This window comes from Cynocephalus volans, chromosome 10 (assembly GCF_027409185.1).
Source record: "Cynocephalus volans isolate mCynVol1 chromosome 10, mCynVol1.pri, whole genome shotgun sequence".
Classification (NCBI taxonomy): domain Eukaryota; kingdom Metazoa; phylum Chordata; class Mammalia; order Dermoptera; family Cynocephalidae; genus Cynocephalus; species Cynocephalus volans.
Genome location: NC_084469.1, coordinates 55785693 through 55810807, shown reverse-complemented (window position 1 = coordinate 55810807; position 25115 = coordinate 55785693). Strand labels below are relative to the sequence as shown.

The 25115-nt window shown below is 41.0% G+C and overlaps 1 protein-coding gene and 1 pseudogene across 4 annotated transcripts in view; both read right to left on the bottom strand.

Moving 5' to 3' along the window:
- Positions 1-25115, bottom strand: part of SIPA1L3 (signal induced proliferation associated 1 like 3) — a 230366-nt gene that overhangs the window by 191178 nt on the left and 14073 nt on the right. The window lies entirely within an intron of this gene.
- LOC134389908 (U2 spliceosomal RNA) lies at positions 5883-6005 on the bottom strand (annotated as a pseudogene).

The window sequence follows — 25115 nt, the reverse complement described above, 5'->3', positions numbered from 1 at the left end:
CTCTTTACTCTGCACTGAGAGGCTGAACAGATGGGTTTAATGGGAAGAGAGAACTGTGGCTTTAGTGAGAAGACAGAGACCTGGAAAAAGGCTTCCAGCTTTAGGATTGTTGACAGACTGCAGAGATTTAGAACTGTGTGAGAAGTGTGGGATAGTTCCTTACAGGTATTCAAGTAACCAAGTGTTAAAATGCCTGCCCTGGCCTCCTTAAATATGAGATGACTAAAAGGCTAATTAAAAATATGTGTTAACTGTTGTACTCTAGTTCACATGGTAAGGTTTTTACTGTTTGGAGATATACCATCTCAACTGGCCCCAAGACTCCAAACAGAAGGTCAGTTTGGGCATCACTAACACCAACAGGCCTATAAAACTGTGGCTGAAGCAAGTATTCATTTAATCTCCTAATAAAACTTTCACTTTGAAATTCCACTATCAAGGTTTTTAAAACTTCCAGCCAGACTTTGTTCCCAGCTCTAGTTCAATGACACACTAACCGTAATTTTAAATGAGTAAACCATTCTACTTCAACCATGTTTATTTAATTTTTTTTTTTTTTTTTTTTTTGAGCACCTAGTATGTACTACAGATGTTATTTGAAGGAAAAAAACAGGCCTGGGCTTATCCTCCTGGGACGTATAGCCCAGTGGGGAAGACAGACATTGAACATGTAAAGACAAGCATAACAAGTAATTAAATATTATGATAACTGCTATGAAGCTTTGCCAGGTAAGAATAACAAGGGTCCTAGTTTAGATTCAGGATGGTCCAGAAGGGCCTCTTGGAAGACTTGACATTTAACTTGAGATTTGTGGGATGAGAAAGAGAAGGCTAGGAAAAAGCAATCAGGAAAAGCACAGGGAAGAGCACGTACAAAGGCAGGAAGAAAGCGCGGCTTGTTTGAGAAACTCAATGAAAGACTGGCCGGTGTTCAGTGAGTGAGGCTGGTAGTGGCTGCATCATGGGGACCTTACAGGCCAGGGTAAGGATTTTTGATGTTATTTTAACATATATATATGTTAAACAATATATATATGGAGTATGTTACTAGATATATTTATACTCCATGTAATATATGGAGTAAATTACTAGATAACCCATTGTTCCCCACTCGCATTGAGTCTCTTTTCCCAAAAACTACCCTGTTTTCACTTGAGACCCAGATGGCCCCCACTTTCAGGGCATGAGATGCAAATGGGGCTCCAGGCTTGACCCAGGCCTAACTAAGCCAATCGCTGCATCCTGGCTTCCCCTAGCTGTAGTGATGGTAATAGTTGGACACATGACCCAAGCTGGCTTACACTGAATTTCAGAACTTTTAAAGAGGTTCCCACCCTCTTTTTCCTCATAATTTGAGGCTAGAGTTGTTGTAATGACCTTATAACTACAGTCATGTGCCACATACTGATATTTCGGTCAATGACAGACCATATACCATAAGAATAAAATAGAGGTGAAAACCTATCACTTAGTGACACTGTAGCCATTGTAAAGTTGCAGCACAGCACATTACCCTTTCTATGTTTAGATACACAATTACTCACCACTGTTACAATTGCTTACAACATCAGTACAGTAACATTCTGTACAGGTTTGTAGCTTAGGAGCAACAGGCTATCCCATATAGCCTAGGTGTGTAGTAGGCTATACCATCTAGGTTTCTGTAAGTTCATTATAATTTGTTTGCACAATGATGAAATTGCCTAACAATGCATTTCTCAGAACATATCCCCATCATTAAGTGATGCATGGCTGTATTAGAAAACAATCAATTTGAGACTGGAACCAACTGAGAGATCAAGGAGAAAAACTCAGTATTGGTAGTAACATTACTTGAGCTCTGGATCAAGGTGCACCTAAAGCAGTGTATGCCTGGACTTTGACTATGTTAACACAACAATTTCTCAATTTCCTTAAGTTAGTTTGGGTTGAGTTTTTTGTTACTTGAGACCTCAAAATCCTTACTGCTAGAAATGGAATGCCATTGAATGGTTTACATAGGGAATATAATATGACTTCAGTTTTGGAGAATGGAATGGTGGGGGCAAGAACAGAAGCAGTGAGCCAATTAGCACTGCAATGTCCCATTGAGACATGAGCGCATCAAATAAGACTAACATTTACTGAGCACTTACTATGTGACAGGAATTCAGCTAAGTGCTTTACTTGTGTAAATTATTAACATACCAACCCTACTGGATGGGTAATATTATCACTGCTATTTTTTTTTTCTGTTATGGGTTCAACTGTGTCCCCCCAAAATCCATGTGTTAAAGTCCTAACCTTCAGTTCTTCAGAATGTGACCTCATTTGGGGACAGGGTTGCTGCAGATCTAATTAGTTATGTTAGGATGAGGTCATGCTGGAGTAGGGTGAACCACTAATCCAATATGACTGGTGTCCTTATAAGAAGGGGAAATCTGGACACAGACAAGTACACGGGAGAACGTCATGTGAAGATGAGGGCGGAGATCAGAGTGATGCAGTAGAAGCCAAGGAATGCCAACTGTACCAGCAAATTAGCAGAAACTAGGAGAGAGGCACGGGACAGAGTCTTCCTCACAGACTTCAGAAGGAACCAGCCCTGACACTACCTTGATCTTAGACTTCTAGCCTCCAGAACTCTGAGACAATAAATTTCTGTTGTTTAAAACACCCAGTTTTGATACTTTGTTGCCGCAGTCCTAGCAATTCTATGAAGAGGAAACTGAGGCCCCCCCTGGTCACCAGCACCAATTCTCCAGCCAGCAATGGAAGTGATGGGCCTATCTATCCTGGGAATCTGTGTTCTCAATCACTGTACTGTTGTTCTGGCCTTGTGGGAGCTCCATGTGCTCCTGTTCTCCACCTACATGACAGACATCTTCCTTCCCACTCCCCCAGTGCCTGGGCATGTGGGAATGAATGAGAACGAATGAGTGTGGGCCTCTGGAGGCAGCAGTGGTGTGGGACAATCCTGAACAGTGTTCTGAGCAGAAGAAAACACTGGGGAGGAGGGTGGAGGTGGATCAAAATCACCTCCCCACCCCAGGTGACTGGCACTACGTTATCCTGCCTCTCCTGCAGCAGACTAGAGAACAGAGCCAGCCCCAGACAGACAATGTAGAGGGAGGTGGGCCACTGGCAGGAGTGGTCCAGAGGACACAGAAATGCTCCTGGATTCCAGATCAGGATTCTGAGACTCACCACTCCAAGCTGGTCAAATGACATTCCTCCACCTTCCACAAACCAAGGCCCAGCAGCTCTCCACACATAGAGGAAAGGGAGCTTTGTCCAAGCCTGTCCTTGTCATCAAGAGCAAGTTGCTGCAAAACATCCCTCACCAAGCCTGAGGCAGGCAGCACATGTGCTTGGCAGAAGACCAAGACCACTGTGGCAAACTGGGAAGAAAAGAGCTTGCCAGCTCCCGGCAATGCTGATTCCTCCTTGTAAGGAACATTTCTTCAAGAGATCTGTGTTTCTGAACCAAGGCTGCAGTGGGCAGCATTAAAATCCAAGGGGAATTGAAAACCAATTAGCACTTATCTCAGGAAAAATAGTAAGCCATGGATCACACAGCAGGGTAGTGGGGAGATTCTGTCTGTATCTACACCAAATGGTACTAACAGAAGGGGGTGGAGAAACGAGCCTGGCACTCACTTGGGCCATGCGAAATGAGGTGTTACATCACAGTCTGTTGCTTCTAATGTACTCATTTCCCCAACGTGCCCACCACACGCACAGAAATGTGGCAGGTGCTTTTGAGGTAGGTACGAGGTGACAATGCCCAGACATACTGAAGGCTGGGTCTCTGGCATGAACCTTGAAGACACAGGGACTATTACAGAAAGACAGACATAGCATTTGATATAATTTATTTGATGATACCGACATCAGAAAATATTCCAACTATAATTAAGGATTCAGAAATGCAGGAACTGGGGCTGGAGGAGGTAGAAGACAGACTTCTGTTCTTTTCCTCAATGTTTCATGGCAAAAATTATGAAAAAAATATGAATCTAAATGTTTAAAACAAACAAACAAAAAGACCCCAAAAGAAGTATAAAGAGAACTGACAAAATCATAAGCACTGTGGGAAGCAAAAAAAAGTGTCCCAATGGACTGGAATATGCAGTCTTTGAAAAGACTTTTGGGTGTGTCTTAAGTTAAAGAGAAAATCAAAAGTCAAAAATGCCAACCAGACCTCCAGAATGGCAAGGTGTGGAGCTCAGAAAATTCTTTCCCCCGAAATCAGTAATATAACTGGATAAAATTGTCAAACACAACCATTTGAGGATTCTAGAAATCAACCAAAGGCATACAACCTGAAAATCATTTATTCAAGAAAAACTGCTGAACTTCTAGTAAGAAGAGGGGGAGTATGTAGCATTTAACTTGGGGTTGCTCCCATCACATGCACCAGCCTCATCAGTTCCACCAAAGCAGAGCAAGCATAGAAACTTTGATACTGAAGGGGGCTGACTTGACTTGAGGCAGGGCAAGGAATAACCCCACAGGGCTGGGAGTTGTTGAAACAGTAGCAATCTTGGTGGCAAACAACTGGGAACACCAACATCATAGCTACACTAAGGTTACAATGTGGTTAAAGTGAGCAACAGACCTGCAGACTAGCCAGAAATTTAACAGGAAGATCCAGGGAATGAGACAGCCATAATAAGCCTTGATAAGCTCCCATGTATCACTGCTGAATGTACATATATGCAAGATTTCATGTAAGCTCCAGACTGCCTAGAGAAGGCCCTAGCTATCCACATATCCTGGGCTGAACAAGAAACCTGGAGAGTGTGCGAGAGAGACACAAGATGGCCAGACAGAAAGTAATAGCTGGGGCAGACTCATGAACTGCTTGAACTTTGAAAATATTCCCCCCAAATCCATTAACATAAAAATCCATTAACAAAGAGTGGAAGTCTTATTGACTCGAGATGTTTCAGCACAACCTCTGATCAAGCATCAGTTGACCACTAAACCATATATGATCTAAAACCATATGATCATAAACCATATATGATCTCAAATGTCCAGTTTTCAACTAAAAAAACTGGGAGACACACAGAAAACCAGTAAAGTGTGATCCACACTCAGGAAAAGAAGCAGTTAATACTTTTAGAAATTGTCTTTCAGAGGGCCCAGAAGTTGGATTTACCAAAGACTTCAAACAGCTATTTTAAGTATGTTCAAAAACTAAACAGCTATTGTAAGTATGTTCAAACACTAAAGGAAATCATGTTTAAAGAATTAAAAGAAAGCAGAGACAATAAATAGAAACTAGAAAAATAAGAATGGATATTCTGAAGTTGAAAATTATAACTAAAATAATAAATTCACTAGTGGGGCTCAACAGTAGATTTGAGATGGCAGAAGAAGGAACCAGTGAGTTTATAGAAAGATCAACAGAACTTATCCAATCTGAAACACACAAAAAGGAGAAAGACTGAATAGAAATAAACAGACCCTCAGAGACATGTGTGACACCATCAAGGGCATCAATATAGGCATTAGGATTCCCAGAAGGAGAGGAGAGAGAGAGAGAAATCCAGGAAAAAAATCTAAATAAGTAATGCCACAAATATCCCAAATTTGATGAAAAACATTAGTTTCCACATCTAAGAAGTCCAACAAACTCCACATAGGAAAAACGAAAAGAGATCCACACCTACATACAACATAGTCAAATTGTTAAAAGACAAAGATGAGGAGAAAATCTTTTTAAAAGGAAGAGTAGGACTGGCTGGTTGGCTCAGTTGTATAGAGCATGGTGCTGATAACACCAAGATCCAGTTTTCAATCCCTGTACAGGCCAGCTGCCAATTAGTAAATAAATAAATAAAGTAGGAAGAATAAAACAGTTCACACACAGGGAGCAACAATACAATCAACAGTTCATTTCCACCAAAAACAATGGAGTCCAGAAGGCATCAGGATAACATATTCAGGAGGCTGAAAGAAAAAAATCTGTCAAAAGAATTCTACACTTGATCTTAGCCAAAAGGCCGAGAAGCGATGTCAAAAGAATTCTATATCCAGCAAAACAATCCTTCAAAAAAATCAAGGCAAAATCAAAGCATTCCCAGATGGGGAGGGAGGGAGGGAGGGAGGGAGGGAGGGAGGGAGGGAGAGAGAGAGAGAGAGGGAGAGAGAGAGAGAGAGAGAAATTCCCTGCTACCAGATCTGATCTGCAAGAAATACTACAAAGTCCTTTAGGCTGAGAGGAAAAGACATCATATGATAACTCCAAAAGAGAAAAAGCACCAGAAAAGATAAATACATAGAAAAATATAAAAGACTACATAAATATATTTTTCTTCTCTGACTGATTTAAAAGATGTAAGACTTCAGAAAATAATCATAAAACTGTACTGTGAGGCTTAAAGTGTATGAAAATATATGACAATAATAAAACACAGAAAAAGGGAAAAGGAAATAGAACTACATAAGAGCAAATTTTCTACATTTAACCAGAACCAAGTTTTAGTATTAATCTGAAGTAGACTGTGGTAAATTAAGATTAATATTATAATCCCTAGAGACCCCCACTAAGAAAATAACAAGAAAAGAGTTTTTTTAAAAACCAACAAAAGAATAAAAATGAAACACTAGAAAATATCTACTTATCAGAAAGAAGGCAGTAAAGGAGAAACAGGCAAAAAAAGACATAAGACATAGAGAAAACAAACAGCAAAATGGCAGATTTCAATCCAAACATGCCAACAATTACATCAAACGTGAATGGATGAAATTCACCCTGTCAAAGTGTACAATTCAGTGGTTTTCAGTATATTCAAAGAGTTGCACAACCACCACCACAACCTAAACTTAGAAAATTTTCATCTCCCCTAAAGTAAACTCTATACACTTGGCAATCACTTTCCATTCCCCCCACCTCACAACTTCCCTAGCCATAGGCAAACATTAATCTAATCCACACATTTGCTTACTCTGAACATTTGACATAAATTGAATCACACAATACATGGTCTTTTGTGTCCGGTTTCTTCCATTCATGTGTTTGCAAGATTCATCCATGCTGTACTATATAAAAGGGTACTTCAAAAAATTCATGGAAAGATTTGTATTACCTTTTAATTCTATTTTTCCACAAACTTTTTGAAGTGCCCTTGTATCATTACTTCATTCCTTTCTATGGCTGGATAATATACCATTACGTGCAGATACCGCATTTTGTTCAGCCAATCATCACTTGATGGACATTGGGTTGTTTTTACTTTTTGGGTATTATGAATGCTGCTCCTATGAACATTCATATACAAGTTATTGTGCAGACATATGTTAGTATTTCTCTTGGGTGTATACCTAGGAGTGGAATTGCTGGATCATATGGTAACACTCTGTGTAACTTTCTGAGGAACTGCCAAACTGTTTTCCAAAGTGCCTATACGATTTTACAATCCCACCAACCATATATGAGGGTTCCAATTTCTCGACACCATTGCCAACACTTGTTATTGCCATGTTTAGTTATAGCCATCCTAATTAGCGTGAAATGGAATATTGATTAGCATTACCCTAATATCCAATGATATTGAGCATATTTGCATGTGCTTACAGGGCATTTGAATATCTTTTTTATAGAAATATCCATTCAAATCCTTTACCCATTTTTAAATTGAATAATCTGTTTTTATATTGTCAAATTATAAGAGAAAATCTTATTTTGTAGATAAGTCCCTAATAAGACATATGACTTGCAAATATCTTCTCCAATTCTATGGGCTGTCCTTTTACACTTTTGATGGTGTCCTTTAAAAGTTTTTAATTTTGATGAAGCTCAATATTTTTTTTTCTTTTGTTGTATTTTGGGGGTCATATTTAAGAAACCACTGCTTAACCCAAGGTCACAAAGATATACGCCTATGTTTTCTTCTAAGAGTTTTATAGTTCTAACTCTTACATTTAGGTCTACGATCTACTTTGAGTTAATTTTTGTATATAGTGTAAAGTAAGGGTCCAACTTCATTCTCTTGCATGTAGATATCCATTTGCTCCATCTGTAGCATTTTTGCAACTTCTTGTGAGACTAAAATTATTTCAAAATAAAAGGTCAAAATAATTTTAAAGGAACAAAGTATGTTATCCCAGCAGCACGAAATCAAACTAAAAATCAACAGAAACAAATCTGGTAAACCTCCAAATATTTGTATTAAACAATACACTTTTAAGTAACTCATGAGTCAAAGAAATCACAAGAGATTAGAAAATATTTTGAACATTAGGAAAATAAAAATATATCAACATTTTAGGAACTTTTAGTTAAAGTAATATTTAAAAGTAGAGCAGTATTTATAGTTTTAAATGCCTATATTAGAAAAGAAATTTCAAATCAATAATTTAAGCTTGGTTTAACATCTGCAAATCAATAATATACTCTATCAACAAAATGAAAACAGAAACCACGTGATAATCTCAATATATACAGCAAAAGCAGTTGACAAAATCCAACAACCATTCATTAGAAACAACAACAAAAACCCCCAAAAACCTCTCAAACTAGGAATAGAGAGAAACTTCCTCAACTTGATAAAGCGTGTACATAAAAAAAACCCCAAGTCTAACATGATACTTAATGGGGCAGGACTAAATGCCTTCCCTCTGAGACTGGGAATAAGGCAAGAGTGTCCACTCTCACCATTTCAACAGGGGGAGAAAACACTTTTTCTTTAAACAAAGGCAATAAGATTGGAAAAGAAAAAGTAAAACTGTCTCTAATTGCAGATAATAAATATGATCTTGTATATAGACAATCTTAAGGAATACACACATGTGCATGACACACACACTACTAGAACTATAAATAAGTTCTACAAGGTCAAAGGATACAAGATGAATACACAAAAATCAATCGTATTTTCATATACTGGCAATGACAACCAAAAAATGAAATTAAGGGGCCGGCCCGTGGCTCACTCGGGAGAGTGCGGTGCTGATAACACCAAGGCCCCGGGTTCGGATCCCATATACGGATGGCTGGTTCACTCACTGGCTGAGCGTGGTGCTGACAAGACCAAGTCAAGGGTTAAGATCCCCTTACCGGTCATCTTTAAAAAAAAAAAAAAAAAAAAAATGAAATTAAGAAAACAATCCCATTTATAATAGCATCGAGGAGAATAAAATACATAGGAATAAATTTAATAAAAGTGTACAACTTGTACCCTGAAAAATACAAAACAAACCTGTTGAAAGAAATTAAAGAAAATCCAAATAAATGGAGAAGCATTCTTTGTTCACAGACTGGAAGACTAAATATTAATATAGCAATTCTCAAATTGATATACAGAGTCAATGTAAACCCTATCAAATCCCAGTAGGCTTTTGTGCAGATATTGACAAGATGATATGAAAACTTACAAGTAAATGTAAAGGACCCATAAAAGCTAAAACAATTTCAAAAAAGAAGAAAAAGCAAGAACTTACACTTCCTGATTTCATAATTAACTATAAAGCTACAACAATGGAGACTGTGGTACTGGCAATAGGACACACATTTACATCAATGGATCAGAACTGAGAGTACTGAAATAAACCCTTACATTAATGGTCAACAGATTTTCAACAGAAGTGCTAACATAATTCAATGGAGGAAAATGGTCTTTTTTTCAACAAATAGTGCTGAGACAATTGGATACTCACATGCAAAAAGACAAATTTAGATCCTTACCTCATGTAATACACAAAAATGATCTCAAAATGAATTATAGATCTAAAGGTAAGAGCTGAAAGCATAAAACTTCTAGGAGAAAACATAAGAGAAAATCTTTATGACAATGGGTTGGGCAAAGAGTTTTAAAATATGATGCCAAAAGCACAATTCATGAAAGAACAAACTGATAAACTGAATTTCCAAAATTAAAAACTTCTAGGGTCTGGCCATTTAGCTCAGTTGGTTCGAGAGTGCCCTTGTAACACCAAGGTCTCCATACCGGCCAGCTGCCAAAATAAAAATAAAAATAAAAACTGTAAACTTCAAAAGATATGATTAAGAAAATGAAAGCATTTTCTGGGAGCAAATATTTGCAAATTGTGTATTTGATGAGCATTATCCAGAATACATAAAGAACTCTTAGAACTCAAGAAGACAAAAAGACTAAGAAATAAGCAAACAATTTGAAAGACATTTCACCAAAGTAGATATACAAATGGCCAATGAGCACATAAAAAAGATGATCGACATCGTTAGTCATCAGGGAAACGTAAATCAAAACTACAATGAGATGCCACTGCACACCCACTAGGATGGCTATAATCATAATTGTTGGTGAAGATATAGAAATACCAGAACCTTAGGGCCAGCCCATGGCTCACTTGGGAGAGTGTGGTGCTGATACACCAAGGCCACGGGTTCGGATCCCTGTACAGGGATAGCCGGTTAGCTTACTTGGGTGAGCGTGGTGCTGACAACACCAAGTCAAGGGTTAAGATCCCCTTACTGGTCATCTTTTAAAAAAAAAAAGAAATACCAGAACCTTCAATACATTGCTGGTAGGACGGCAAAATAGTGAGATCACTCTGGAAAATGATCTGGCAGTTTCTCAAAAAGTTAAACACAGAGTTACCAAATGACCTAGCAATTCCACTCCTGGGTAGAAATGAAAACATATGTCCACACAAAGACTTATACATAAATGTTTATAACACCATTACTCATAATAGTCCCAAACCAGAAACAATCCAAATATCCATCAACTGGTAAATGAGTAAACAAAGTGTGGTATACCAGTACAAGAGAATATTATTCAGCAATAAAAAGGTATGCACTACTGGTACATGCTATAACATGGAGGAATCTCAAAAACATAATGTTAAGTGACAGAAGCCTGGTGCAAAAAAGACTACATATTTTATTACTGCGTTTATTTGAAATGTTCAGAAAAGGCAAATCTATAGAGACAAAAAGCAGATTAGTGGTGACCTGGACCTGGCTGTGGAAGCAAGGACTGACTGCAAACAGGCATAAGACATATTTTGGGGGTGATGATATTATACTAAAACTGGATTGTGGTGAAAGTTTTACAGCTTTATAAATTTACCAAAAATTGGGCTGGCCAATAAGTTCAGTTGGTTAGAGTGTGGTGCTGACAGATTTACCAAAAATCATTGAATTGCATATTTTAAATGGGTAACTTTTATGGTGTATGTGTATACGCGCACGCACACACACACACACACACACACACACACACACACACACACACACACACACACACACGTGGTAGAAGTCGTGACCACCACAATTTCTGTAACCTACCTATCTCTGGACTTCCCACTCCATAAGAAACTGTTGGATTTTTTAAGCTAACAGTCTTTTCAGGCTTGGATGTGCTTATCCCTAGGGGGTTATGAAAGCTCTCAATGGATCCAAGAGAACAAATGTTTTTAAGAGAAGCAGTGTTCAGATCCTCAACTTCCACAAGTTCCCCTTCCTAAAACTGATCTGACTGCAAACCAGCATGCCTCCTTCTCATTCGCCCACCCCCTTGTGTGCAACCTTCCGAAGGAGCACTACCCAGGAGGTGTGTAAACCTCTAGGACCCCAAACAACAGAAACACCAACATGTTGGTTTCAGGGAAGTAACCTTTAATAAATATAAGCTCCTTAAGCCACCAGACCTGCCTGTCCTTCCCTAACTTACACATCTGTATGTTAAATATGAAACTTGGCTTTAAAAACAGGATATTCTGGCCCATGTCGGGATCATGAATAGCCAAAGCACTAAACGTTAGTAGCCCTGTATGTTTTTCAAGACCATCGAATTTTTTGAAATCCACCAGAAAAAATTCCCAGGGAAAAATTCATGTGATTTCTTTCAGATAGTGTGTACTTTAGTCAGTAAGGTAGTGAAAACCTTTTTTTATCCAGCCATATCATAAAATATTTATTTCAATTACAATCTTTATATTTTACAAAATACGTACTATATTCTTTCTCCCACGAATAAGAAATATTTAAACTTACCATAAAATTATTTTAGATATTAGCTTCACAGTATACAAGGAGGTATAGGGCCTATCAAAATTCTTCTGGGGTGGCCGACCCTGTGGCGCACTCGGGAGAGTGCAGTGCTGGGAGCGCAGCGACGCTCCCACCACGGGTTCGGATCCTGACCGGTGCGCTCACTGGCTGAGTACCAGTCACGAAAAAGACAAAAAAAAAAAAGTTTTGGGCCCGCCCGTGGCTCATTCGGGAGAGTGCGGTGCTGATAACACCAAGGCCATGGGTTCGGATCCCATATAGGGATGGCCGGTTAGCTCACTGGGTGAGCGTGGTGCTGACAACACCAAGTCAAGGGTTAAGATCCCCTTACTGGTCATCTTTTGAAAAAAAAAAAAAATTCTTTTGGGGAGGACACAAACAAAAATGTTTGAAGATGATCACTTTAAATTTGAATAATCCCAACTAACTCATGCCCTAAATTCCTGGTGGCTGAGCTGCAGAAATTCAGCATGGGGTACAAATTCTAGAGAAAAAAAAGAGCTCAGACAATGGCAAAATCACACATGCCTGGGGGTAGAGCCAACAGGGTGGGGTCAGTAAAGCATCATAGCCCCTTTTCCCCCAGCTTTCTCAGGGGCCTCAAAAACAAAGCTGCTACAAGAGAGTATTTGAAAGGGATTTTCTGGCCGGATGCATCCACTCAAAACATTCCCTTTCATCCAAATAAAAGGGTTGTTGCCCCTCCTTCACCTCCAAGAAAGTATGGGTGTGTGTGTACACACACACAAGGGAAGTACTCACCATAAATTACCTTGGACTAATTCAGTGATCGCTCTCTTGAACATTTTACACTATTAGCAAAATTCTTCAACAACGGACTGTGTTCTGAATCTGAGGCAACATTTCAGCATGAACTATATACAACCTCTTTCCAAACTTACATGAGGGGATACATACTGGTTAAACCATCATGCTAATAAAGTTCACATATCTAACCAAAGTCTTTCTAAAACAGGATGTTGCATGCAAGGCTGGGTAACAGGCAGGAAAGGAATAATTTCTTCCAAAGAGGATCTAGACTCAAACTCTACTTTCATTCATTTGAGAAAGATCCTGGGCCCTCCCACCTATAGATAAGGCCCTAGGCATGATTGATCCATGCAGTTTATCAGAGTGGCTCTCAAATTCTGATGTACATCCAATCACCTATGATGTTTTTCAAAACTCAGATACTCAGGCCCCCGGCCCAAAACCGGAATCTCCAGCAATCTGGAACAGAGCCTCACTATTTTTAACAAGTTCCCCAGGCAAGTTGGAACCACCTCTCAGAAAAGTCTAGCAAAGTGGTTCCCAAATATCTGATTCATACAAATCATTCGTGGAGAATTTTTAAGATAGAGATTCTAGGGCCCACTAAAATTATTATACTACCTAGGATTCTTTTGGTTGCAAGTGGCAGAGACCCAACTCAAATTGACTCGAGGGGGGAAAAAAAAAGTAACTTTTTGGCTTACTTACTGAAAAGTCCAGGGGTTATTCTGATTTCCAGTTACCCAAAGAATTTTTCAGTAACCAATCACTTCTACCTCCTTTCCATCCAACCCTTCTGGCAAAGTTAGCCCCCAGGTGCATTAAGCTTACAGGCCTCACAACTTAGAACCCCAGCAGAAAGAACCTTTTCTTTCCTGGTAGCTCTGCGAAAGACCTGTATGAATTCTGATTGGACTGACTTGACTTGTGGGCCCTACCCTAAACCAATCACTATGGCAGGAAAAGGAGGAATGATCTAAATGACCCATGCCTGTTCCTAAGGTGGCTCTATATCCAAACCACATGGACCAGAACACTCCACAATAATGTGGCTTTTGTTTTTAGTTGTTTTTTTCCTTCTGTTTCCAAAAGTGCTTTCTAAAAAATGTGAAAAATACATAAAAGTATAAAGAAAAAGTGAAAATAATCTGTAATCATCCCACCAACTAAAATTTTTAAAATCTTTACACTTCAAGCTGTGCATATGAGCACTGATTTCTTGAGTAGAACCCTATTCTGTACAATAAAACGTTACATCATGGCTGTGTTCATGACAATCCCCCCAAAATTGAAAAAAAAAGATAAGCATTTTAATCATTTTCATGTTTTCAGCTAACACTGATTTGCTTCTCTTTTCCCACAAACTTGTTCATTTTTAACCCCTAAAGGTGTCAGAAGGTATTTCCTAAGAAGAATGATATTCTCTCAGTCATAGAACACTAACAAAATCAGAAAGTGACAGTCATTCAATACTGTTATCTAATGTACAGACCTTATTCCACTTCTGAGGGCAAGGCTTTCTGTCTGATTCACTGCCATATTCCTGGTGCCTAGAGTAAGTAGTGTCTTACACACAGTAGCCTCAGTAAATAAAGGGACTGGATGGTGGAAGAGCAGTTCCCAAAAGGAAAACCCCAGAAGAATGGTGAATGGTTGCTGGGAGGCCAAACCAGCAGATCATCATCCGCTACACCTGCAGAAACAGAAGCTCCAGGAGTCAAGCCAGAAAATACCAACTGTTAACAAGATTCCTCAGGTGATGTCAATTCACAGCCAGGTTTAAGAATCACTATCTGGGGAACAGATATGACCACACACAAACACAACATTCCCTCCAAAGGTGTTTTCCAGATCTGTCTTTCACAAGAGAGGGAAGAAAAGCGCTGCATGCCAGGGGACTGGGGACAAATGATCAGACTTGGGGGCTGATCTCACAGAGCTCACAGTCTAGGGAACAGCAGACGTGGTTACAGGGAACAAGTGCTATGCCATGTATAGAAGGGCCCTCCTTCGTGAAGGAGGGGAGGAGGGTCCTCACATCAACCCAGACATCAGCTCACACTCATGGGATGTGTTCAGGAGACAGGGCTACACTGAGCCTGGACACCTGGGATCTCCTGAATTTCCACAGTTACCACAAATCTCAAACAACAAACATACATCCAATGAATGAGCCCTGTCAGCTTCCTACTCTCTCTACTTTGCAGATGAAGAAAACTCTCTCTACTGTGCAGGTGAAGAAACTTCTGAGTGAAGTTACTCACCTGGCCAAGGTCACAGAGCTCATTGGTGGGGAGCTGGGATCAATTCCAGGCTTTTTAATTCCCAAGTCCTAGCTTGAACTATAGAGCATTATCCAGCTTCGAGAAGGAAAAAAATAAGGATGATGAAGATAATACTTTCTGAGTGCTTACTATATATCTGGCTTAGACTAAGTATTTTACATAAATTTATTTAATGCTCTTAATTGCCCCCTGAAGGGGGAAACTTTAGCACCCTCATTTTACAGGTGAGGAAACTGAGACCCTGAGAGGTTAAGTGATGAACCCAAGGCCACAAAGCTGGCAAGGGGCAGAGCTGTGAACTAGGCCATCTGTACCATGATGTTAATCACAACATGATGCTGCTTCATATATGAGAAGGGGAATGAAACCCTAGGCCAGGAGAGCAGTGAAGTGGGTCTGCCAGGCTTCCCGGAGTCTCCTTTTTAGGAGAACTGTGCGTGTACGCAGGCACTGGTGGGACAGTCATGCTGACTCTCCAGCCACAGCTCACTGGATGAGAGGTAGCCACCTCACTAAAGCTGGGCTAATCCTCATCCTGGGATGCAGACTGCCAGTCAAGTCTCTGCCTGTGGCTGGGAACTGTAGAACCCATAAAGGAAGGAACTATGGGATGGCCAAATGCCTGGGCAAACCCAGAGAGGGAAGGAAGCAGAGAGAAAGAGGAGGCAGAGATGGGAGATGGAGAGAAAATTGTCTGGGCTCTGGACCTATTGGTCCTGATGCCAGGAAACAAAGCCTGTCTCAGGCTTCAAGAATCATCTCAAACTTTTTTTAGGCTTGAGAGGGTCTGACATGGGTTTCTGTTATTTTCGATCAAAAGAACCTAGGCTAAGAATTTCCCACCTGGCTCCCTCTCTGATGCTATCTCCTGCTACTCTTTCCTTCCCTCACTGCCCTCAGCCACACAGGCCTCCTGGTACTTCTTAGAACATACTCTGCAAGCTCCAGCCTCTGGGCCTTTACATTTGCTCTTCTGTCTAGAATGCTCTTTCCCAGACATTTTCATGGCTGGCTCCTTATCTTTCAGGCCTCAACTCAAAGGTCGCCTCTTTAGAGGCATGCCCTGATCACCTCTGCTACCACAGTCACTTCCATCACGCTCCAGCCCTTCTCCTAATCTATTCTCCTTATAGTACAACTTGCTACTTAACATCACTTAACGTTACAGTATTTATCTGTTTAGTGCCCACCTCCCTCCTGGAATGTCTGATCTAAGAGCACGAGGACCATGTCCTGAGCACCCTGTGCCACGTAGGTGCTCAGGAAATACCCAAGTGATGCCATCTGCCCACACACACTCGAAGCACATCTCCTGGGAACTTTATCCCTGCCCTCAGAAACAGAGTGTTAAGACACTTAGACCAGGGCCTGGCTCATACTCAGCTTTCCAAATTAGTGGGAAAGGATGGATTATTTAATAAATAGTACAGGGACAATTAGTTAACTGTGGGGGTAGGGGAGGCAGTTAGATCTTTATCTCATGCCTAACACCAAAATAAATTTCAGATGTTGGATATAAAAAATGAAGCCATAAAATAACTAGGAAGAAAATATAACATTTATCTCATCCTAAATTAAAAGTAATAAATAAAAGCAAAAAAAAAAACCACAAAGGAAAAACTAATATCTCTAACTACATAAAAATTTCAAAGCCTCAGTATGTTTAATAACAAAAAAATTAAAGGTAAATAACTAATTAGGAGAGTCGTTTTTTGGTTACCAAAGGAGCAAAAATTAAGAACCGTTCTGAGTTCAGTGTTGGTGAGGATCTAGGAAAATCTGGACTACCTCCCAGGCTAACAGAACTCAAGACTGATAGAACCTTTCCAGAACACAAGTCAGCAATAAATATCACAAATCTTTGAAAACATACACTTTGTTTCAGTAATTGCAACTCCAGCACTTTTTCCTAAGAAAAATCTAAGAAGCAAACAAAGGTTTTTGAGCATGAGATGTTCAGAATTATACTAATGAAAGGTAGGTAACACTAAGGTCAAGGGTTCGGATCCCTGAACTGGCCAGCTACCCCCCAAAATAACAACAATAATAATGAAAGGTGGGAACAACTAGTACGTCCAAAAGCAGGGCACACTGTGCGGTCATTAAAAAGAATGCCACAAGGCCGGCCCGTGGCTCACTCGGTAGAGTGCGGTGATGATAACACCAAGGCCACGGGTTCGGATCCTATATAGGGATGGCCGGTTTGCTCACTGGCTGAGCGTGGTGCTGACAACACCAAGCCAAGGGTTGAGATTCCCTTACCAGTCATCTTTAAAAAAAAAAAAAAAAAAAAAAAAATGCCACAGACTTCAACCCACTGCCATGGGAGGATCTCTCCAAGACAGCCTATTAAAAGGAAGTGCAATCTGCAGATGATATACTAGAGAGCATATCTGTAAAACAAACAGTTATACACATATGTGTAATAAAGTAACTAACATGTGAGTACTTACCACATGCCATGCATTATTCTAATTTTTACATATATTAACACTATAAATCCTTATGAGGTTGGGACCATCACCACCATTTTCAGATGGGGAGACTGAGACACAGAGAGATTAAGTAAAGGTCCAAGTTCACATGGTCATATATAGCAAAACTGGGATTTGAACCCTGGCACTTTGGCTATTAAACACTGCATGAACTGGAAGGGCACACCTGACATCCCTCTGAGCAGGAACTGGGGGGAAGGCCAAGCCACAGGGTCAAGACAGTAAATCAGGACTTCCATGCTTTACATGCCGCTCTACTGCTTGAACTGTTTCACAACCAGAGTGTGGCTTCTGTAAGTTTTAGCTCAATAAAGATTTTCTTAAACAGAATTTTAAAATATTGATCAATATAAAATCCTTGCCATGAGGCCTAAATGCCAATAGAAGCCGGAGATGATCAGCATCTATTGGTGCCACTGAGGGGTAAGCAGAGGCAGGACCACACTCAAGACCACTTTTCATGGGAGCCACATTCAGGGAGAGGGGAGTGGATCACACCTCTCTCCACGAGGACACCAAGTGAGGCTATTTGGCTGGCTTCCCATATGACAATCGCCCCATGTGGGGTGAGCCCCCTTTACATGTGGAATGCTGGAGAAGGTGATAAGAAAGATTTGATGGGCAAGAAGACTTTCATGGCCCAATCAGTTAAGCAGGCTCAGAAGCTCAAAGTCCAGGGCCTATAGACACCTTATCTCAGCCACGTGTAAAGTTACTGGTGTGTCAGTATTCGGAAAGTCCCTGTTTTCTGGCCTGTAATAAATACTATAGTAAAAGGCATGTCAGGAACTAGGTTAGTTGGATGGTGAAAAGGCCACCAGTGTGGACTTGATCCCCTCCTGGTTCCATAAAGGTAGGACACTGATATTTGGCTCCTCCTGGGCAAGAGCTGTGTCAGCATAACAGCTATGGTTGGAGTAAGGGAGAAGAGGGGAGCAAAGTCAGACTACGATCAAGGGCGTCACTTCTCTGGGCCTCAGTTTCCTCATCTGTGAAATGGGAAATAAGAGTCTACAGTAACAAGGGCTAGACAAGTCATGTGCAGCAGAATACCTCAGCCCATGTAAAAGGGGGCTGGTGCTATTATTACTACCACCAAAACCTGTAGACCAAAGCCTGAACCCCCTGGAAAATATTTCACCCGGCTCACTACACATTCTGACCAATCCTATGGCAAGTTCTGCTGGGCCACGCACTTCTCTCAAGGGCCAGTGCCGCTCAAGGGCCAGCACTGTACCTCCCTCCTCACTCCAGTACGGGCTGCCTCCCTCATTGCCCCATGTCCATTCCCATCTCTTCAATCTCTGGTCTTCACAGTAGCCAGAAGGAATGAAAGAGATGACACTGAGAATCAAACCCCAACTCTTGACCAGGCTCTCACTCTTGCCTACCCTTCAACCTCATCCAGCATGCTATTTCACTGTTCCTTGAACCAAACTCTTTCCTGCCTCAGCACCTTTGCACTTGCTGTTTCTTCTATAAGGAATGCTCTTCCTCAGTTCTTTCACAAGGCTGGCACCTTTGTACCATTCCAGTCTCAGCTGATGGGTCACCACCCCAGGGAAGCTCTCCCCAACCACCCCAGTTGTCCAGCCTCCCACAACCCCCCTCCACCTTCCAGATGTGTCTCTCTCACCATTCTACTTTAATGACTTCATAGCATTATTCACCTCCATCTGAAATTATCTTATTAACTTGTTTACTTCTTTATTGTATGTGTCCCTCAACCTGAACATAAACTTCAGGAGGATGGGCCTTCTCAGGCTCTGTCCCCAGCACTTGAAATATATGTGACTCTCAATAAATATTTGATGAACGAATAAGTCAATGATTGAATTAATCAATAAATTGTACATCACTGCACATCAAATCTTCTCCCCACCAGAGGGAATAAATGTGTTGTAATCTCCAGAAGCAAAGAAGGCCCTTTGATATCATGCAATGTAATGAGTAACTGATCCCAAGGCATCCAAATGATTTCAAGCGTGCTACTATTCTAAAGAATTTATGACCCAGACAATAGTGGCTGGGGTCACAGCTCGCCTCTGGCCAGGCTACTAGAAGGACTAGCCTGTCCAATGGAGTAGAGCCCTTTATTGTTCTTTTGTCTAGGAATGGAGTTTCAGATCAGAAGAAATCCAAGTACTCAAAACCCTCTTGCCCCAAGCATAGAGGATTAATCCCCTGGCACAGAGCAGGAACTCTCCAAAGGCTGTAAGGTCTGAAAATACATGGTTGGGGAAAAACAGAGAAAATAGAAATGTCAACAGTCTAGAGCTGTCTCCCTATGGTTATGCTAACTGACATACACGTAGAAGACGCCACCTGGTCAAAGGTAAGCAGCGTGCCTACACAATGAGATGACTGGGACCGGTTCATTTGTTTATTCCCAAGCCCAGGACAGGGCATGAGCAGTAGCAGAGACCAGTAAATACTGAATGTATGAACACAAAAACAAAGACAGAAGATCTGAATGACTGAAGGAAAAATCAGCAGATTAGAAACCACCAGCCCAACTGTTCAATACTCATTTCTAATATAAACAGAAGTTCAAAAGAGTCAGTACCCTCGGGATAACTGAATAATACATGAGAGGAAGCTTCTCTCTAGAGGAAAATTCCAGCTAATAAATGAAAAGGAGGACAGAATTACTGTCACAATTTTTGCAAACCCCAAATGAAATAATGGATCTAGGCAATTGTCATCTGTGACCACTAACACTACCAAAATATGCTATGGCAGAGTAGATAGAACAGGCCTAGTCATGTATCTACACAAATGTATACAAGTGCCCCCAAATTGAGGACTGTTCCAGAGAAGAGACAATCACTGTGAGCTGGGGGTACACAAAGAGTTGTCATGGAGTTGGGGGAAAGCAGACACAGGAGAGGAGACAACCAAAGAAATGATGAAACGAGGATCATAAAGCTTTCATTAGGTTAAATAAGCCGCTGCCCCAGGACTAGTAACCAGAGTATATAAAGAATACCTGCAAACCAATAAGAAAAGAAAAAAAAAAAAAAGCAAAATAAACAAGCACTATCCAGAAGAAGAAGAAACACGAATGGAAGATATTCTGCCATACTAGTCTTCAGGAGAATTCAAATTAACGACAATGAGATTTCATTTTGTATCCATCAGACTGGAAAATATAAAAAAGCTTTACAAAACCAAGTGTGACAAGGATATAGAATAACAGGAACTCTTACACATACTTGGTGGGAATGTCCACAGTACAGTTTGGCAATATTTGGCAAAGTTAAAGATGATCACATCCTACAACCCAGAAATGTCATATCTAGGACACACCCAAAAGAGATTCCTGTCCACGTACACCAGGAAATATGTGTAACAATATTCATAGTAGCCTGAATAGCAAAACATCTGAAAACTAACAAAATGTCCATTGGCATGGACAAAAATGTAGTATATTCAACCACTGGAATATTACATAGCAGTAAAAAAATGAATGAACTATAGCTGTACTAAACAGTCTGGATCTATCTTAGAATCATAATATTAAGTGAAAAATGCAAACCCAGAAGACTACATGCAATATATCATTTTTATAAAGTTCAAAAGACAAAGAATGATAAAAAAAAAATTTAAGACAGTGATTACCTCTGGGAGAGCAGGCAGGAGAATGAATGGGGAATACCATATTGGTATATATAAGTTATTGATAATGTTCTAGTTCTTAGGTGGACAGTACCCTAATGGTTGTTTATTATGACAGACAGACATTTTTGCACAGACCAAAAATGCCCGTGTATCATGCACCAAGGATTGTTATTAATCCAATTTTGTGTCCCCAAAGGCCATCTTTTAAAAATTGGATAAGAAAGAGCTGAGAAAGAAAATACACCAAGTTACTAACAGATGGGCCCAATGAGGTAGAAGTGGGAGTGGAGGGGATGGAGTTGTAAGTGGTTTCTGTTTCATGTTTTGTTCTTCTCTCACTTACATATTCATTTCACCAAGAAATATTTGTTGTAATAAATAAAATAAAGCAGAATAGCAAAGTGGTTTAGAATATGGCTCCAGAGCCAGACCAGCAGAGACTGCAATTCAACAGCACTACACCTCGCTGGAGAACATACAGCAAGTTATTTAACTTCTCTGTGCCTCTGTGTTTGCATCTGAGAAAAGAGGATGAAAACAGTGCCTACCTCCTACGGCCATTGTGGAAATTAAATGAGTTGGTTCGTGAAAATTACTCATGACAGCTCCTCTACACAAGTTAAGCCCTTCATGAGATTGGCTACTATTATCATTAGTCTAACTTCAAATGTCTACAGGAGAGATATGGGCCGAGAAGTTATCTGGTCAAGACCTTCAAATGATCCTGGTCAGTTTAACCCCCAGATGTATTCGGTTGCCTGACCCTTATAACCTCTGTGAGAAGAAACCCAGGGCCTTGCCCATCCTGGGAACTTACTAAAATAGCTGATAAATGGGCTGGCTGGTTAGCTCAGTTGTTTAGAGTGCAGCCTTAAAACACCAAGGTCACAAGTTCGGATCCCTGTACCGGCCAGCTGCCAATAAATAAATAAATAGTCCATAAATGAACGCATGCTGCTTCCACTTACTCACCACTGCTGCGGCTGTCTGAGCAGACCATTTGTAGGTGTCTACCAAACATGTCCATTCTCCACCTTCTTCCTTAATGACCCTATGCTCAGGGTGGCAATGAGCCCAGCTAAAAAACTGTACTTCCCAGACTTCCCGGCAGAAAGGGGTGGTCATGTCACAAAGATGTAGCCAAAGAGACACAGCAGAAGCCTGTTAAGGATTTCAGTTCCTGACAGAGGAGCTATCTCCTTTCCTTAAAGCTTTGCTTCTTCCTGCCTCTAACAAGGACACCAGGGCTGGAAGTGGAGCAGCCATCTTATGACTGTGAGGCTAAGGATGGCAAAGCAGAAGAGAGGAGCCTGGGGCACTGGAGAGATGGTAAGCTGCAGCACCACCTCATCCTGCTGAGCTCTGCACTTCTACTGTGCGAAAATGAACACTGTGATAGCAGCTGCCCAAAGATGGCCCCCAATGGACCAAACCTCCTGGAGCTCAAGTCTTACATCATCTCTCCCACAATGAATCTGGGCTGACACTCTGACACTTTAGCCAACAGAATGAGGTAGAAGTGATGCAAGGCCAGTTACCTGTGCCTTAAGGAAGCTTAAAAAGCCCTGGGCTGCCATTTATAAGTCTGGCTACTGGCTAGCAAGGCCACATGGAAGAAGAGGTCCTGAGACTACATGGAGAGACAGGGGCCCAGCCATCTCCAACATGCCATTTGAGAGAAACCATCTTGAATGTTCCAGCCCATCCACCCTCTGACTGCAGCCCCATAACAGACCCCAAGCAAGACCAACAGAACAGCCATCCAGTTGGGCCTCAGTCAACCACAGATTCATGAGAAATAATAAACTGTTGTTATTTTAAGGCATTAAGTTTGGGGTGGCTTGTTGTGAAGCAACAGATAACTAGAAAGAATCTCTATCCGGGTACAACACTGTACAAGTTTCATAAAGACAAACACATTCCCTAACTAAAGTGCCACCTAGTAAGAAAGAAACATGCCAATAGATCACAAATCCTAACAAAAATCTCTTGTCTATTCTGATTTCCAACAAAGAGTGTTAATATGAAAAAAATATAAACCTTTCCTTTTTCTCTTATTTTGTAATAAGTACCCATTAAGCACAACTAACCTGTATAAGGGTGATGAATCTATTTATCATTTTTATAATTAAAAAGCACTTAAAGTAGACAGTTCAACATTGTGCTGGACCTGGGGAGGACCCTCAGAAAATACATCTCCTATCTGGACAAGAGGCATCATTGCACTAATATTACTTCATATTCATTCTCAAAGGCTTAACAAGGTGGCTATGCAGATTGGATGCCTGCAATCTAATTAAAGAAGGCTATCAATAAAAATAATAATTTGGGGGGGGGTGAAAAAACCTAGAAACAAAGGGAGCGCACATCAATGATGCCCAAGCCAAATAAATTATGGTACACACCCCCCCCCCCCCCCCGTGTGTTAACACGGCCACTAAAAGAGAACATTTGAGCACTACCTGAGGACTCACGGGCATTTCCACACAGTATTGCTATTTGAGAAAAGCAAAATGCAGCAAAATGAGGGAAATATTATCCCTTATAGGATTATATAACCATGGAGAAAATGTGGAAAGATACATACAGTACTTGATTGTTACCATGGGTGAGGGATTTGGGGAGGAGGCTGACATGGGGGTGGGGCGGACAGGAGAAGGAAGAGAGAAGGAGCCCACAAAAAATGGACAGACTGAAAATATTAAAAAGGGGCTAGAAACCAATTCATAAAAATAATTATCATCCCCATTTACTGAGTTCTTTCTATGCACTAGACACAGTGCTGAGTCACCTGATCTCACTTTAACTTCTCATTTAATGCGGGTACTATTAATTATCCCCATTTTCCATACAAGGAAACTGAGGCCCAGAGAAGATAAATATTGTGCCCAGAGCTTAGGCAGTGCTGAGACTCCAGCATTATATAAAATGGCCTCCCAGGAGAGTCCCCAACTCAACCCCAAAAATACTGTACCTGCGGCTCAAAGGACAGAGTTAAATGTTGTAGGAGCAGCTCCTCTAACACTTTGCAGATTCTTACAAGAGCAGGCCCCAATGTGTGATGACGTGCGATACGGCAGCACGAAGCCCACCAGCACTTCAGTGCCTCATGCTGTGGGGAGAAATCCGAGATGGCCTCACTCCATGGAGCTCGGGGAAGTCCTGCCCAGGATATTTTTTACAGAACCAATTGCTGACACTGGGAGCCAGAAAACAGATGAGGATGTGTCAGCTATTACACTGTCAGATACTTCAGGCTCACCATTTAATTAAAACCTGCTCAGCCCCAGAGCAAGAATTATCGCCTATTAAAGCAGGGGAGACAGATAAACGGTGCCTGACCAGTTCATTCTTATTTCCCAGGCATTCCCTGGCCTCCTCACTGCAGGAACACCAAGCAGTGCCTGGAGATAAAGTTAGCTTTCCATATACATGGCATGTCGGTACACGGGTGGTATCTTCGACAATGCCTTCCCCACCTAAATTAACCTGACATCCTCTACACTCACTAGGGCCAAGGCCTTCTGTTCCATGCCACATGCACTGAGACTGCCCAGGGAAGCCACTGCAAGTGCCTGGACTGCACAGACTGAAGGGGCTGAGGGACAGGAAGCCAGAGGGCTGGATGCTGCAGGCAGGCCCCAGCAAACCACTGGGTGACCATGGGGAAGCATTCGTGCATGCCACCTCACCCACTGCCAAAGTTTCCTCGATATGCTCACATTCTATTCAGACCCCAAATGGGGCCGGCCACCCATCCTCAGACAATGTTGCACCTGATATTTTAAATTCATTCATAAAACAACTTATCCCACACCTACCACGTGCCAGGAACTGTTCTACCAGGATAAACACAAAAATCCCTGTGCCTCTATGGAGCCTACAGTTGGGGAGCAGATGATAAACAAATATATGTCAAGTGGTAATAAATGCTATGAAGAAAAATGAAAGAGT